This window comes from Pagrus pagrus (assembly GCF_965226575.1).
Source record: "Pagrus pagrus genome assembly, chromosome: 20".
Classification (NCBI taxonomy): Eukaryota; Metazoa; Chordata; class Actinopteri; order Spariformes; family Sparidae; genus Pagrus; species Pagrus pagrus.
In genome coordinates this window covers 27,853,729-27,869,898 of record NC_140207.1, presented here as the reverse complement: position 1 = coordinate 27,869,898, position 16,170 = coordinate 27,853,729, and the positions used below count along the sequence as shown (strand labels likewise).

Genomic DNA, 16,170 nt, shown 5'->3' with positions numbered 1-16,170 from the left:
TAAATTGGTGAAATTCCCTGGGAGGAGTTCGAAAAAGTAGGTTTGCGACGTTTCGCGAGCTAGCGAAAAAAAACGGTAGGCGGATATGGGCGTGGCCTATACCCAGAGATTCAGGAGGATTCACTGAACGCGTGGATATAAGGTTTTTGAATGTGCGACAAAGTATGTGGGAGTTATTAGGCAAAACGCACTTTCCTTGATAATAGCGCCACCTAGTGGCGAAAATTCACAACGACAACAGATTATAAAATTTTTCGCCAGGTGTGACGTATATTCCAAGTTTGGTGAGTTTTGGGGTATGTTCAGGCAGTGAAAAATGCGATCATTTCGGAAGAAAAAAAACTAAAATAATAATAATCATTAAAACTGCAAGCAGTGATGAACGGGCCCTCGCAGTCCACGTACGTTGGGCTGTGGCGCCGTCGGAGGCCTGTGCGCCCAGTTGTGTGCTTGCCCGTTGGCTGTGGAAATGTGGTACCTAATGTAAATGGGATCCGTGTCACACAAAACACAACAGTGACATCTTCAGTGACTTCCTGTGTCCAGTGGGTGGCGCTATAGATATGACACAGTATTGATGCAGAGATGTGTTGAGGGCGAGCCCCTCTACATGTGTGAGCAATTTGATGGCGATGGGAAATTGTATGTTGAAGTTATCAGGACTTCCTGCTTGATGGCGAAGGATTGAATTTGAAGGAAAATGGCGGACTTCCTGCTGGACTGAGGGTATGTGTCCTAGAGAGTTTTTTGTGCGGCTGGTGATGATAGATAAGCCTACCGAATTTTGTTCATGTACGTGCATGTAGGAGGCGGGGCTTAAATTTTGAAATATTCCAGGGGGCGTTGTGGAGCCATTTAGCGCCACCTGCTCGTCATTTTTGGTGTGTGAGTTACAGGGGCCAGTCTCTAACACCCCAATGAATTTCATATCCATAAGTGTTATGGTGTGGGCACAGTGCCAAATCTAAGATGAAACTGCCACCAGAGCGCCACCTAGTGGCAGATCGGTAACCCCTTTTTCAGCTATCCTCACGAGGGCATTGGCAATGAATGTACCAAGTTTCATGTTAATCCGACAAACCAATGTGGAGATATAAATTGCTCCAATTTAAAGAGCGCCACCTAGTGGTCGTCGGCCAAAATTTTGAACAGAGCCTTAGGGCCTCATAGGGAAGTAGGATCCTGAGTTTGAAGTCATTCGGACACACCAATGTGGAGATATGCAACACTTCCTGTTTTGAGGTAAATCTGCAGGAAGTTGTCATTTAATAACTTGGTTATTGTTTGGAGTATCAAAATTCTTTTAATAAGTTTTTGTCAGGAGGGTCCACAGATGCTGTGTGCAAAGTTTGGTGCAAATCGGTCAAAGTGCCTGGGAGGAGTTCGAAAAAGTAGGTTTGCGACGTTTCGCGAGCTAGCGAAAAAAAACGGTAGGCGAATATGGGCGTGGCCTATACCAAGAGATTCAGGAGGATTCACTGAACGCGTGGATATAAGGTTTTTGAATGTGCGACAAAATATGTGGGAGTTATTAGGGAAAACGTAATTTTCTTATAATAGCGCCACCTAGTGGTGAAAATTGATAATGACAACAGATTATAAAATTTTTCGCCAGGTGTGACATATATTCCAAGTTTGGCGAGTTTTGGGGTATGTTCAGGCAGTGAAAAATGCGATCATTTGGGAAGAAAAACTAAAATAATAATAATAATCATTACAATTACAATAGGGACCTCGCAGGTTCCCTGCTCGGGCCCTAATGTAATTGTAATGATTATTATTATTATTTTAGTTTTTCTTCCCAAATGATCGCATTTTTCGCCAGGTGTGACATATATTCCAAGTTTGGCGAGTTTTGGGGTATGTTCAGGCAGTGAAAAATGCGATCATTTGGGAAGAAAAACTAAAATAATAATAATAATCATTACAATTACAATAGGGACCTCGCAGGTTCCCTGCTCGGGCCCTAATTAAAACTGCAAGCAGTGATGAACGGGCCCTCGCACTCCCACGTAAATTGGGCTGTGGCGCTGTTGAAGGGCGCGCTCATACTTCCTTTTGACAATTAAAGACAAACATCATTTCAGCTGTGAATAGCTGTTTGGCAAAATGTTTGAGCAAAGTTTAAATTTTGATAGTTGAACGGTTTCTCTAGCTGAACATGAAGCTGAATGTTTTGATAGTTGAATGTTTCTATAGCTGAACATAAAGCAGAATTTTTGAAAAAGTTGAAAAGGTTGAAAAGCTGAAAGTAATAGGCTGAAAGAGCTTAAAAAGCTGAACAGTTTGGCAGCCAAACAGTTTCTGTAGCTGCACATATGCTGGAGCAGTAGCAGAACCAAAGTTGAAAATGTCCCCATAAGAATGAATGGGAAAACACATCTCAAACACCTGCAGGTTTAGAAAAAAGTGTAATGGTTATGGCCAAAATATGCATACAGTGAGTAACAGGAGACATTGCTGAACCATGTGATGTATTTTTTATTTCTGTAGAGTGAAAAATGAGGGCACAAGAGCGAGAGACAAAACCGGTACCGTCTGCTCCACTCCAGAGATTTAGGCTCAAAGTTAACACTGCGGCTTATGGCGGAGTTGCTGGAGTTCTTGTCACTCTAGGGCTTCCACAGCCAAAAGTTTAAGTCGCACATCTGAAATAAGATGATCATGTGAAAGCCAACAAGATTTCCTACATTTCTATGTATATATTGTCTATGTGAAGTAAAAGCTGTGGGACCCAAATCAAGCGGAAGAGAGTTTTTTCTAAAGTTTTTGCAGCTGCTCTGCACTCTAGCGATGATGTCACCCACTCTAGCTCACGCAATACACACCCATTATAAACCCAGAAGAGGAGCTAAAAATCCTTCAAACTAGCTGTTCTTTCATCATTTAGCAATAAAAGCGCCACCTATTGGTTGATTTGCACCAAATTTTGTACAAACCCTCATCAGGCCATCCAACACAATTACAAAAAGTTTAGTGTTAATTGGACTGTATTTCATCAAGATAGGCAAGACTGTGTGTTTGGCCACAATGTGCAGGAAATTGTTGTTTTATATTTTGGGCGTTCTTTGGACTATCACAATTCTTTTAATAACTTTTTGTCAGGAGGGTCCATAGATGCCGTGTGCAAAGTTTTGTGGAAATGGGATAAATTGCCTAGGAGGAGTTCGAAAAAATGGGTTAGCAGTATTTAGCGAATTTGCGAATGGAATTCTGGCGCGAAAGTGGGCGTGGCCTACATCACACAATTCAGCTGAATGCAGGGAACACATGGACATACGATTTAACAATTCAGCTGAATGCAGGGAACACATGGACATACGATTTAACAATATGCACCATGTTATGTGGGAGTTATTAGCCAAAAACGGTTTTGTCTTGATAACAGCGCCACCTGCTGGTCATTTTTGGTGTGTGAGTTACAGGGGCCAGTCTATACCACCCCAATGACTTTCATATCCATAAGTGTTATGGTGTTGGCACAGTGCCAAATCTAAGATGAAACTGCCACCAGAGCGCCACCTAGTGTCGGATCGGTAACACATTCGTCAGGTATCCTCTGAAGGGCACTGGCAATAACTGTACCAAGTCTTGTGTTAATCCGACCAACCGGTGTTGAGATATAAAATAGTTGAATTTAAACAGCGCCACCTGGTGGTCATCATCCCAAATTTTGAACAGAGCCTTAGGGCCTCACGTGGAAGTAGGATCCTGAGTTTTAAGTCATTCGGACACACCGACGTGGAGATATGCAACACTTCCTGTCCGGAGCGAAATCTGCAGGAAGTTATAATTTAATAACTCGGGTTTCTTTGGCATATGAAAATTCTTTTAATAACTTTTAGTCAGGAGGGTCCACAGATGCTGCGTGCAAAATTTGGTGCACATCGGTGAAAATGCCTGGGAGGAGTTCGAAAAAGTAGGTTTGCGACATTTGGCGAGCTAGCGAAAAAAAACGTTAGGCGGAAGTGGGCGTGGCCTATATCAGGAGATTCAGCACAATTCACTGAAGGCGGGGATATAAGGTTTTTGAATGTGTGATAAATTATGCGGGAGTTATTAGCCAAAACGCACTTTCCTTGAGTATAGCGCCACCTAGTGGTGAAAATTCATAACAACAATAGATTATAAAATTTTTCGCCAGGTCTGATCTATATTCAAACTTTGGTGAGTTTTGGGGTATGTTCAGGCAGTGAAAAATGCGATTTTGGGGATGGAACAATAATAATAATAATAATAATAATTAAAACTGCGAGCAGTGATGTACGGGCCCTCGCAGTCCACGCGTGTCGGGGCATGCTGCCGTCGGGGCTTGTTTATGCAACAACTTCCGTTGAGTAATGAAAAGTGAAGGCAGTCAAGGGAAAAACGGTTGTGTCTTGATAACAGCGCCACCTAGTGGTAATTTTTGGTGTGTGAGTTACAGGGGCCAGTGTGTACCACCCCAATGAATTTCATATCCATAAGTATTATGGTGTGGGCACAGTGCCAAAAACAAAATGAAACTGCCGCCAGAGCGCCACCTAGTGTCGGAGCGGTAAGACCTTCGTCAGCCATCCTCAGGAGGGCATTTGCAATAAGTGTACCAAGTTTCATGTCAATCAGACAAACGGATGTGGAGATATAAATTACTTCAATTTAAAGAGCGCCACCTAGTGGTGGTCGGCCAAAATTTGGCACAGAGCCTTAGGGGCTCATGGGGAAGTATTATCCTGAGTTTCATGTCATTGGGACACACCAATGTGGAGATATGCAAAACTTCCTGTGTTGAGCGAAATCTGCAGGAATTTGTAATTTAATAACTTGAGTATTTTTTGGTATATCAAAATTCTTTTAATAACTTTTTGTCAGGAGGGTCCACAGATGCTGTGTGCAAAGTTTGGTGCAAATCGGTGAAATGACCTGGGAGGAGTTCGAAAAAGTAGGTTTGCGACATTTTGCGAGCTAGCGAAAAAAAACGGTAGGCGGATATGGGCGTGGCCTATACCCAGAGATTCAGGAGGATTCACTGAACGCGTGGATATAAGGTTTTTGAATGTGCGACAAAGTATGTGGGAGTTATAAGGCAAAACGCACTTTCCTTGATAACAGCGCCACCTAGTGGCGAAAATTCACAACGACGACAGATTATAAAATTTTTCGCCAGGTGTGACGTATATTCCAAGTTTGGCGAGTTTTGGGGTATGTTCAGGCAGTGAAAAATGCGATCATTTGGGATAAATAAAAATAATAATAATAATTAAAACTGCGAGCAGTGATGTACGGGCCCTCGCAGTCCACGCGTGTCGGTGGCATGCTGCCGTCGGGGCTTGTTCATGCAACAACTTCCGTTGAGTAATGAAGAGTGAAGGCAGTCAAGGGAAAAACGGTTTTGTCTTGATAACAGCGCCACCTAGTGGTAATTTTTGGTGTGTGAGTTACAGGGGCCAGTGTGTACCACCCCAATGAATTTCATATCCATAAGTATTATGGTGTGGGCACAGTGGCGAAAACAAAATGAAACTGCCGGCAGAGCGCCACCTAGTGTCGGAGCGGTAAGACCTTCGTCAGCCATCCTCAGGAGGGCATTTGCAATAAGTGTACCAAGTTTCATGTCAATCAGACAAACGGATGTGGAGATATAAATTACTTCAATTTAAAGAGCGCCACCTAGTGGTGGTCGGGCAAAATTTGGCACAGAGCCTTAGGGGCTCATGGGGAAGTATTATCCTGAGTTTCATGTCATTCGGACACACCAATGTGGAGATATGCAACACTTCCTGTTTTGACGGAAATCTGCAGGAAATTGTTATTTAATAACTTGAGTATTCTTTGGAATATCAAAAATCTTTTAATAACTTTTTGTCAGGAGGGTCCACAGATGCTGTGTGCAAAGTTTCGTGCAAATCGGTCGAACTGCCTGGGAGGAGTTCGAAAAAGTAGGTTTGCGACATTTTGCGAGCTAGCGAAAAAAAACGGTAGGCGGATATGGGCGTGGCCTATACCCAGAGATTCAGGAGGATTCACTGAACGCGTGGATATAAGGATTTAGAATGTGCGACAAAGTATGTGGGAGTTATTAGGCAAAACGCACTTTCCTTGATAACAGCGCCACCTAGTGGTGAAAATTCACAACGACGACAGATTATAAAATTTTTCGCCAGGTGTGACGTATATTCCAAGTTTGGCGAGTTTTGGGGTATGTTCAGGCAGTGAAAAATGCGATCATTTGGGAAGAAAAAAAACTAAAATAAGAATAATAATAATAATAATCATTACAATTACAATAGGGTCCTTGCAGGTTCCCTGCTCGGGCCCTAATAATCACTACAAAAACAATAGGGACCTCGCAGGTTCCCTGCTCGGGCCCTAATTAAAACTGCGAGCAGTGATGTACGGGCCCTCGCAGTCCACGCGTGTCGGGGCATGCTGCCGTCGGGGCTTGTTCATGCAACAACTTCCGTTGAGTAATGAAAAGTGAAGGCAGTCAAGGGAAAAACGGTTTTGTCTTGATAACAGCGCCACCTAGTGGTAATTTTTGGTGTGTGAGGTACAGGGGCCAGTGTGTACCACCCCAATGAATTTGATATCCATAAGTATTGTGGTGTGGGCACAGTGCCAAAAACAAAATGAATCTGCCGCCAGAGCGCCACCTAGTGTCGGAGCGGTAAGACCTTCGTCAGCCATCCTCAGGAGGGCATTTGCAATAAGTGTACCAAGTTTCATGTCAATCAGACAAACGGATGTGGAGATATAAATTACTTCAATTTAAAGAGCGCCACCTAGTGGTGGTCGTCCAAAATTTGGCACAGAGCCTTAGGGGCTCATGGGGAAGTATTATCCTGAGTTTCATGTCATTCGGACACACCAATGTGGAGATATGCAACACTTCCTGTTTTGACCGAAATCTGCAGGAAATTGTTATTTAATAACTTGAGTATTCTTTGGAATATCAAAATTCTTTTAATAACTTTTTGTCAGGAGGGTCCACAGATGCTGTGTGCAAAGTTTCGTGCAAATCGGTCGAACTGCCTGGGAGGAGTTCGAAAAAGTAGGTTTGCGACATTTTGCGAGCTAGCGAAAAAAAACGGTAGGCGGATATGGGCGTGGCCTATACCCAGAGATTCAGGAGGATTCACTGAACGTGTGGATATAAGGTTTTTGAATGTGCGACAAAGTATGTGGGAGTTATAAGGCGAAACGCACTTTCCTTGATAATAGCGCCACCTAGTGGTGAAAATTCACAACGACAACAGATTATAAAATTTTTCGCCAGGTGTAACGTATATTCCAAGTTTGGTGAGTTTTGGGGTATGTTCAGGCAGTGAAAAATGCGATCATTTTGGCCTAAAAATAATTAAAAAAAAAATAATAATAATCACTACAAAAACAATAGGGTCCTTGCAGGTTCCCTGCTCGGGCCCTAATTAAAACTGCAAGCAGTGATGAACGGGCCCTCGCAGTCCACGTACGTTGGGCTGTGGCGCCGTCGGAGGCCTGTGCGCCCAGTTGTGTGCTTGCCCGTTGGCTGTGGAAATGTGGTACCTAATGTAAATGGGATCCGTGTCACACAAAACACAACAGTGACATCTTCAGTGACTTCCTGTGTCCAGTGGGTGGCGCTATAGATATGACACAGTATTGATGCAGAGATGTGTTGAGGGCGAGCCCCTCTACATGTGTGAGCAATTTGATGGCGATGGGAAATTGTATGTTGAAGTTATCAGGACTTCCTGCTTGATGGCGAAGGATTGAATTTGAAGGAAAATGGCGGACTTCCTGCTGGACTGAGGGTATGTGTCCTAGAGAGTTTTTTGTGCGGCTGGTGATGATAGATAAGCCTACCGAATTTTGTTCATGTACGTGCATGTAGGAGGCGGGGCTTAAATTTTGAAATATTCCAGGGGGCGTTGTGGAGCCATTTAGCGCCACCTGCTCGTCATTTTTGGTGTGTGAGTTACAGGGGCCAGTCTCTAACACCCCAATGAATTTCATATCCATAAGTGTTATGGTGTGGGCACAGTGCCAAATCTAAGATGAAACTGCCACCAGAGCGCCACCTAGTGGCAGATCGGTAACCCCTTTTTCAGCTATCCTCACGAGGGCATTGGCAATGAATGTACCAAGTTTCATGTTAATCCGACAAACCAATGTGGAGATATAAATTGCTCCAATTTAAAGAGCGCCACCTAGTGGTCGTCGGCCAAAATTTTGAACAGAGCCTTAGGGCCTCATAGGGAAGTAGGATCCTGAGTTTGAAGTCATTCGGACACACCAATGTGGAGATATGCAACACTTCCTGTTTTGAGGTAAATCTGCAGGAAGTTGTCATTTAATAACTTGGTTATTGTTTGGAGTATCAAAATTCTTTTAATAAGTTTTTGTCAGGAGGGTCCACAGATGCTGTGTGCAAAGTTTGGTGCAAATCGGTCAAAGTGCCTGGGAGGAGTTCGAAAAAGTAGGTTTGCGACGTTTCGCGAGCTAGCGAAAAAAAACGGTAGGCGAATATGGGCGTGGCCTATACCAAGAGATTCAGGAGGATTCACTGAACGCGTGGATATAAGGTTTTTGAATGTGCGACAAAATATGTGGGAGTTATTAGGGAAAACGTAATTTTCTTATAATAGCGCCACCTAGTGGTGAAAATTGATAATGACAACAGATTATAAAATTTTTCGCCAGGTGTGACATATATTCCAAGTTTGGCGAGTTTTGGGGTATGTTCAGGCAGTGAAAAATGCGATCATTTGGGAAGAAAAACTAAAATAATAATAATAATCATTACAATTACAATAGGGACCTCGCAGGTTCCCTGCTCGGGCCCTAATTAAAGCTGCAAGCAGCGATGAACGGGCCCTCGCAGTCCACGCGTGTCGGGCGTGCTGCTGTCGCGGCGTGCTGCTGTCAGGGCATGCTGCTGTCGGGGCTTGCTCATGTAACAACTTCCGTTGAGGAATGAGAAGTGAAGGCAGTAAAGCTGTTATTTTGTCATTTAGATAGCACCACCTGCTGGTCATTTTTGGTGTGTGAGTTACAGGCACCAGTCTATACCACCCCTATGAATTTCATATCCATAAGTGTTATGGTGCGGGCACAGTGCCAAATAAAAAATGAAACTGCCACCAGAGCGCCACCTAGTTTCGGATCGGTAAGACCTTTATCAGCTATCCTCAGGAGGGCACTGGCAATGAGTGTACCAAGTTTCATGTTAATCAGACAAACGGATATGGAGATATAAATTACTTCAATTTAAAGAGCGCCACCTAGTGGTCGTCCGCCAAAATTTTGCACAGAGCCTTAGGGGCTCATGGGGAAGTAGTATCCTGAGTTTGATGTCATTGGGACAAACCAATGTGGAGATATGCAACACTTCCTGTTTGGTGCGAAATCAGCAGGAAGTTGTTATTTAATAACTTGAGTATTCTTTGGAATATTGAAATTCTTTTAATAACTTTTTGTCAGGAGGGTCCACAGATGCTGTGTGCAAAGTTTGGTGCAAATCGGTGAAATTGTGTGGGAGGAGTTCGAAAAAGTAGGTTTGCGACATTTCGCGACCTAGCGAAAAAAAACGGTAGGCGGATATGGGCGTGGCCTATACCCAGAGATTCAGGAGGATTCACTGAACGCGTGGATATAAGGATTTAGAATGTGCGACAAAGTATGTGTGAGTTATTAGCCAAAACGAACTGTCCTTCACAATAGCGCCACCTAGTGGCGAAATTTGACAATGACAACAGATTATAAAATTTTTCGCCAGGTGTGATCTATATTCCAAGTTTGGCGAGTTTTGGGGTATGTTCAGGCAGTGAAAAATGCGATCATTTTGGAAGAAGGAATAAAATAAGAATAATAATAATAATCATTACAATTACAATAGGGTCCTTGCAGGTTCCCTGCTCGGGCCCTAATTAAAACTGCAAGCAGTGATGATCGGGCCCTCGCAGGGTATGCTCCCGTCGGGGCATGCTGCTGTCGAGGCATGCTGCTGTCGGGGCATGCAGCTGTCGGGGCTTCTTCATGCAACAACTTCTGTTGAGGAATGAAAAGTGAAGGCAGTCAAGCTGTTCTTTCATCATTTAGCAATAAAAGCGCCATCTATTGGCCGATTTGCACCAAATTTAGCACAAGCCGTCAGTTGGCCATGGAACACAATAAGTTAAAGTCTTGTGTTAATCGGACTGTATTTCGTCAATATACGCAAGATTGACTGTTTGACCACAATGTGCAGGAAATTGTAATTCTATATTTTGGGTGTTTATTGGACTATCAAAATTGTTTTAATAACTTTTTGTGGTCAGCATCCACAGATGGTGTGTGCAAAATTTGGTGCACATCGGTGAAATTGCCTGGGAGGAGTTCGAAAAAGTAGGTTTGAGACATTCCGGAATGTGCAAATGGAAATGTACGTCGAAAGTGGGCGTGGCCGACATCACACAATTCAGCTGAATGCAGGGAACACATAGATATAAGGTTTAACAATGTGCTCCATATTATGTGGGAGTTATTAGCCAAAAACGGTTTTGTGTTGAAAATAGCGCCACCTGCTGGTCATTTTTGGTGTGTGAGTTACAGGGGCCAGTCTATAGCACCCCTATGAATTTCATATCCATAAGTGTTATGGTGTGGGCACAGTGCGAAATATAAAATGAGACGGCCACCAGAGCGCCACCTAGTGTCGGATCTGGAACACATTTGTCAGCTATCCTCAGGAGGGCATTGGGAATAACTGTACCAAGTTTTGTGATAATCCGACCAACCGATGTTGAGATATAAAATAGTTCAATTTAAACAGCGCCACCTGGTGGTCATCGTCCCAAATTTTGCACAGAGCCTTAGGGGCTCATGGGGAAGTACTATCCTGAGTTTGAAGTCATTCGGACACACCAATGTGGAGAAATGCAACACTTCCTGTTTTGAGCGAAATCTGCAGGAAGTTGTAATTTAATAACTTGAGTATTATTTGGAATATCAAAATTATTTTAATAAGTTTTTGTCAGGAGGGTCCACAGATGCTGTGTGCAAAGTTTGGTGCAAATTGGTGAAATTGCCTGGGAGGAGTTTGAAAAAGTAGGTTTGCGACATTTTGCGAGCTAGCGAAAAAAAACGTTAGGCGGATATGGGCGTGGCCTATACCCAGAGATTCAGGAGGATTCACTGAACGCGTGGATATAAGGTTTTTGAATGTGCGACAAAGTATGTGGGAGTTATTAGGCAAAACGCACTTTCCTTGATAATAGCGCCACCTAGTGGTGAAAATTTACAATGACAACAGATTATAAAATTTTTCGCGAGGCCTGATGTATTTACCAAATAAAATCGCGATTTCATCCATGTTCAGGCAGTGAAAAATGCGATCATTTGGGACAAAGGAAAATAATAATAATAATAATAATAATAATCATTACAATTACAATAGGGACCTTGCAGGTTCCCTGCTCGGGCCCTAATTAAAGCTGCAAGCAGCGATGAACGGGCCCTCGCAGTCCCACGTACGTTGGGCTGTGGCGCCGTCGGAGGCCTGTGCGTCCAGTTGTGTGCTTGCCTGTTGCCTGTGGAAATGTCCTACCTAATGTAAATGGGATCCGTGGCACACAAAACACAACAGTGTCATCTTCAGTGACTTCCTGTGTCCAGAGGGTGGCGCTATAGATATGACACAGTATTGATGCAGAGACGTGTTCAGGGCGAGCCCCTCTACATGTGTGAGCAATTTGATGCTGATGGGAAATTGTATGTTGAAGTTATCAGGACTTCCTGCTTGATGGCGAAGGATTGAATTTGAAGGAAAATGGCGGACTTCCTGTTGGACTGAGGGTATGTGTCCAAGAGGGTTTTTTGTGCGGCTGGTGATGATACATAAGCCTACCGAATTTTGTTCATGTACGTGCATGTAGGGGGCAGGGCTTCAATTTTGAAATATTCCGGGGGGCGCTATGGAGCCATTTAGCGTCACCTGCTCGTCATTTTTGGTGTGTGAGTTACAGGGGCAAGTCTCTAACACCCCAATGAATTTCATATCCATAAGTGTTATGGTGTGGGCACAGTGCCAAATCTAAGATGAAACTGCAACCAGAGCGCCACCTAGTGTCGGTTCGGTAACACATTCGTCAGCTATCGTCAGGAGGGCAGTGGCAATGAGTGTACCAAATTTTATGATAATCCAACCAACGGATGTTGAGATATGAATTACTTTAATTTAAAGAGCGCCACCTAGTGGTCATCAGCCAAAATTTTGCACAGAGCCTTAGGGGCTCATGTGGAAGGAGTATCCTGAGTTTCATGTCATTCGGACAGACCAATGTGGAGATATGCCACACTTCCTGTTTGGTACGAAATGTGCAGAAAGTTGTGATTTAATAACTTGAGTATTCTTTGGAATATCAAAATTCTTTTAATTGGTTTTTGTCAGGAGGGTCCACAGATGCCGTGTGCAAAGTTTGGTGCAAATCGGAGAAATCGTCTGGGAGGAGTTAGCAAAAGTAGGTTTGCGACATTTTGCGAATTTGCGTCAAAAATTTGGTAACCGGAAATGGGCGTGGCCTATATCAAGAGAGTCAGCACAATTCACTGAACGCGTGGATATAAGGTTTTCGAATGTGCGACAAAGTATGTGGGAGTTATGAGCCAAAACGCACTTTGCTTGATTATAGCGCCACCTAGTGGTGGAAATTCACAACGACAACAGATTAAAAAAATTTTCGCCAGGTCTGATCTATATTCTAAGTTTGGTGAGTTTTGGGGTATGTTCAGGCCGCCAAATATGCAATCTCGTGGACAGGAAAAAAATAATAATAATTAAAACTGCGAGCAGTGATGTACGGGCCCTCGCAGTCCACGCGTGTCGGGGCGTGCTGCTGTCGGGGCATGCTGCCGTTGTGGCTTGTTCACGCAACAACTTCCGTTGAGGAATCAAAAGTGAAGGCAGTCAAGGCAAAAACGCTTGTCTTCATAACAGCGCCACCTGCTGGTCATTTTTGGTGTGTGAGTTACAGGGGCCAGTCTATACCACCCCAATGAGTTTCATATCCATAAGTGTTATGGTGTGGGCACAGTGCCAAATACAAAATGAGACGGCCACCAGAGCGCCACCTAGTGTCGGATCTGGAACACATTTGTCAGCTATCCTCAGGAGGGCAGTGGCAATGAGTGTACCAGATTTTGTGTTAATCCGACAAACTGATGTTGAGATATAAATTACTTTAATTTAAAGAGCGCCACCTGGTGGTCATCATCCCAAATTTTGAACAGAGCCTTTGGGCCTCATAGGGAAGGAGGATCCTGAGTTTGAAGTCATTCGGACACACCAATGTGGAGATATGCAAAACTTCCTGTTTTGAGCGAAATCTGCATGAATTAGTAATTTAATAACTTGAGTATTTTTTGGTATATCAAAATTCTTTTAATAACTTTTTGTCAGGAGGGTCCACAGATGCTGTGTGGAAAGTTTTGTGCAAATTGGTGAAATTCCCTGGGAGGAGTTCGAAAAAGTAGGTTTGCGACATTTTGCGAGCTAGCGAAAAAAAACGGTAGGCGGATATGGGCGTGGCCTATACCCAGAGATTCAGGAGGATTCACTGAACGCGTGGATATAAGGTTTTTGAATGTGCGACAAAGTATGTGGGAGTTATTAGGCAAAACGCACTTTCCTTGATAATAGCGCCACCTAGTGGCGAAAATTCACAATGACAACAGATTATAAAATTTTTCGCCAGGTCTGATCTATATTCCAAGTTTGGCGAGTTTTGGGGTATGTTCAGGAAGTGAAAAATGCGATCATTTTGGCAGAAGAAAAATAACAAAAAATTAAAACTGCGAGCAGTGATGTACGGGCCCTCGCAGTCCACGCGTGTCGGGGCGTGCTGCTGTCGGGGCATGCTGCCGTTGTGGCTTGTTCACGCAACAACTTCCGTTGAGGAATCAAAAGTGAAGGCAGTCAAGGCAAAAACGCTTTTGTCTTCATAACAGCGCCACCTGCTGGTCATTTTTGGTGTGTGAGTTACAGGGGCCAGTCTATACCACCCCAATGAGTTTCATATCCATAAGTGTTATGGTGTGGGCACAGTGCCAAATACAAAATGAGACGGCCACCAGAGCGCCACCTAGTGTCGGACCTGGAACACATTAGTCAACTATCCTCAGGAGGGCAGTGGCAATGAGTGTACCAGATTTTGTGTTAATCCGACAAACTGATGTTGAGATATAAATTACTTTAATTTAAAGAGCGCCACCTGGTGGTCATCATCCCAAATTTTGAACAGAGCCTTTGGGCCTCATAGGGAAGGAGGATCCTGAGTTTGAAGTCATTCGGACACACCAATGTGGAGATATGCAAAACTTCCTGTTTTGAGCGAAATCTGCAGGAATTAGTAATTTAATAACTTGAGTATTTTTTGGTATATCAAAATTCTTTTAATAACTTTTTGTCAGGAGGGTCCACAGATGCTGTGTGCAAAGTTTTGTGCAAATTGGTGAAATTCGTTGGAAAAAGTAGGTTTGCGACATTTTGCGAGCTAGCGAAAAAAAACGGTAGGCGGATATGGGCGTGGCCTATACCCAGAGATTCAGGAGGATTCACTGAACGCGTGGATATAAGGTTTTTGAATGTGCGACAAAGTATGTGGGAGTTATTAGGCAAAACGCACTTTCCTTGATAATAGCGCCACCTAGTGGCGAAAATTCACAATGACAACAGATTATAAAAATTTTCGCCAGGTCTGATCTATATTCCAAGTTTGGCGAGTTTTGGGGTATGTTCAGGCAGTGAAAAATGCGATCATTTTGGCAGAAGAAAAATAACAAAAAAAAATAATAATCATTACAATTACAATAGGGTCCTTGCAGGTTCCCTGCTCGGGCCCTAATAATAATCACTACAATTACAATAGGGTCCTTGCAGGTTCCCTGCTCGGGCCCTAATAATCATTACAATTACAATAGGGTCCTCGCAGGTTCCCTGCTCGGGCCCTAATAAGACTACAATTACAATAGGGTCCTCGCAGGTTCCCTGCTCGGGCCCTAATAATCATTACAATTACAATAGGGTCCTCGCAGGTTCCCTGCTCGGGCCCTAATTAAAACTGCGAGCAGTGATGTACGGGCCCTCGCAGTCCACGTGCGTTGGGGCGTGCTGCTGTCGGGGTGTGCTGATGTCGGGGCATGCTGCTGTCAGGACATCCCGGTGTTGCAGCCTGCTCCTGTCGGGCGCGCACATCCTTCCTTTAGAAAATTTAAGACAAATATCATTTGAGCTGTGAATAGATGTTTGGCAAAATGTTTGAGCAAAGCTTAAAGAGTCTTAAAAGTAGTATTGTCAGAATCCTGTAATCCACAACTTCTGTAATTTCCAACAGTTATTGAATTTTTTTTATGCTTTATTTCCACAGTATAACCAAGATCAGAGCGTTTGTGATACACCAACTCGCTCTGTCATCCGACAGAAAAGACAGCCATCGGATACACTTCAAGCTTTTATTAACGTACCACAAATACATGCAATAACTGTAGCCTACTGGCTGATTATGTTACTATACTGTAACTACTGTACAGTGATTTAATGTGATGTAATGCTGTTTTTTTACTTATGCATGTCAATAAAGGTGGAAAACATTTAGCAGAGGAGAGCAGTTTGTATTGGAAACACTTCTGTTTCCTCTGCATTACTGTTGCATTTAAATGTCCTCTGAAAAGACTTTGACATTTGTCTCTCTGCTTGAAACAGGATATAATGGGTTTGGATGTAAAACTGACAGCAATTCAGTTTACTAAGTGTTAATCTTTGCTGGGATTGTCACCAGTTTTGTATTTAGTGATTGTAATTTTAAAATGTAGTCGTTAAGAGTACATTTATTGTGACATCATAGAAATATAAACATTTTAGTTTTTATATAATGGCAGATTAAAGAATACACATAATTTGTCTTTGTTTTAAATAGTCCAAATGATTATTTTAGCTATCAGAAAAAGCTGTGGCCATGTTTATCAGTAGGTTGTAATCTGTGTTGCCTCCTCTTTAATGGTGATGGTTCTGTTTGAATGTGAACATATAGTTTTGTAGTTAAGTCTACATGTTGTTTGTATAAAGTGTGCTATCTAAATAAAGTCTGATTGATGGATGTGAGGCTGAGTTTTTATTTTGAGTGAGTGGTGGCATGTCGCCCAAAACACAGCAGTGGTAGTTTTCATGTGAAATCT

The 16,170-nt window shown here is 43.1% G+C and overlaps 2 protein-coding genes across 2 annotated transcripts in view; one reads left to right on the top strand and one right to left on the bottom strand.

Annotated features, from left to right (window-relative positions):
- Positions 1-15,372, top strand: part of LOC311249590 (uncharacterized protein) — a 56,522-nt gene extending 41,150 nt beyond the window's left edge. Inside the window, exon 8 of the mRNA XM_084340751.1 lies at positions 15,363-15,372. The gene's annotated coding sequence lies outside the window, so the exon portion shown is untranslated. The remainder of the gene's footprint in view (positions 1-15,362) is intronic.
- Positions 1-16,170, bottom strand: part of LOC311249589 (dual specificity calcium/calmodulin-dependent 3',5'-cyclic nucleotide phosphodiesterase 1A-like) — a 368,687-nt gene that overhangs the window by 120,314 nt on the left and 232,203 nt on the right. The window lies entirely within an intron of this gene.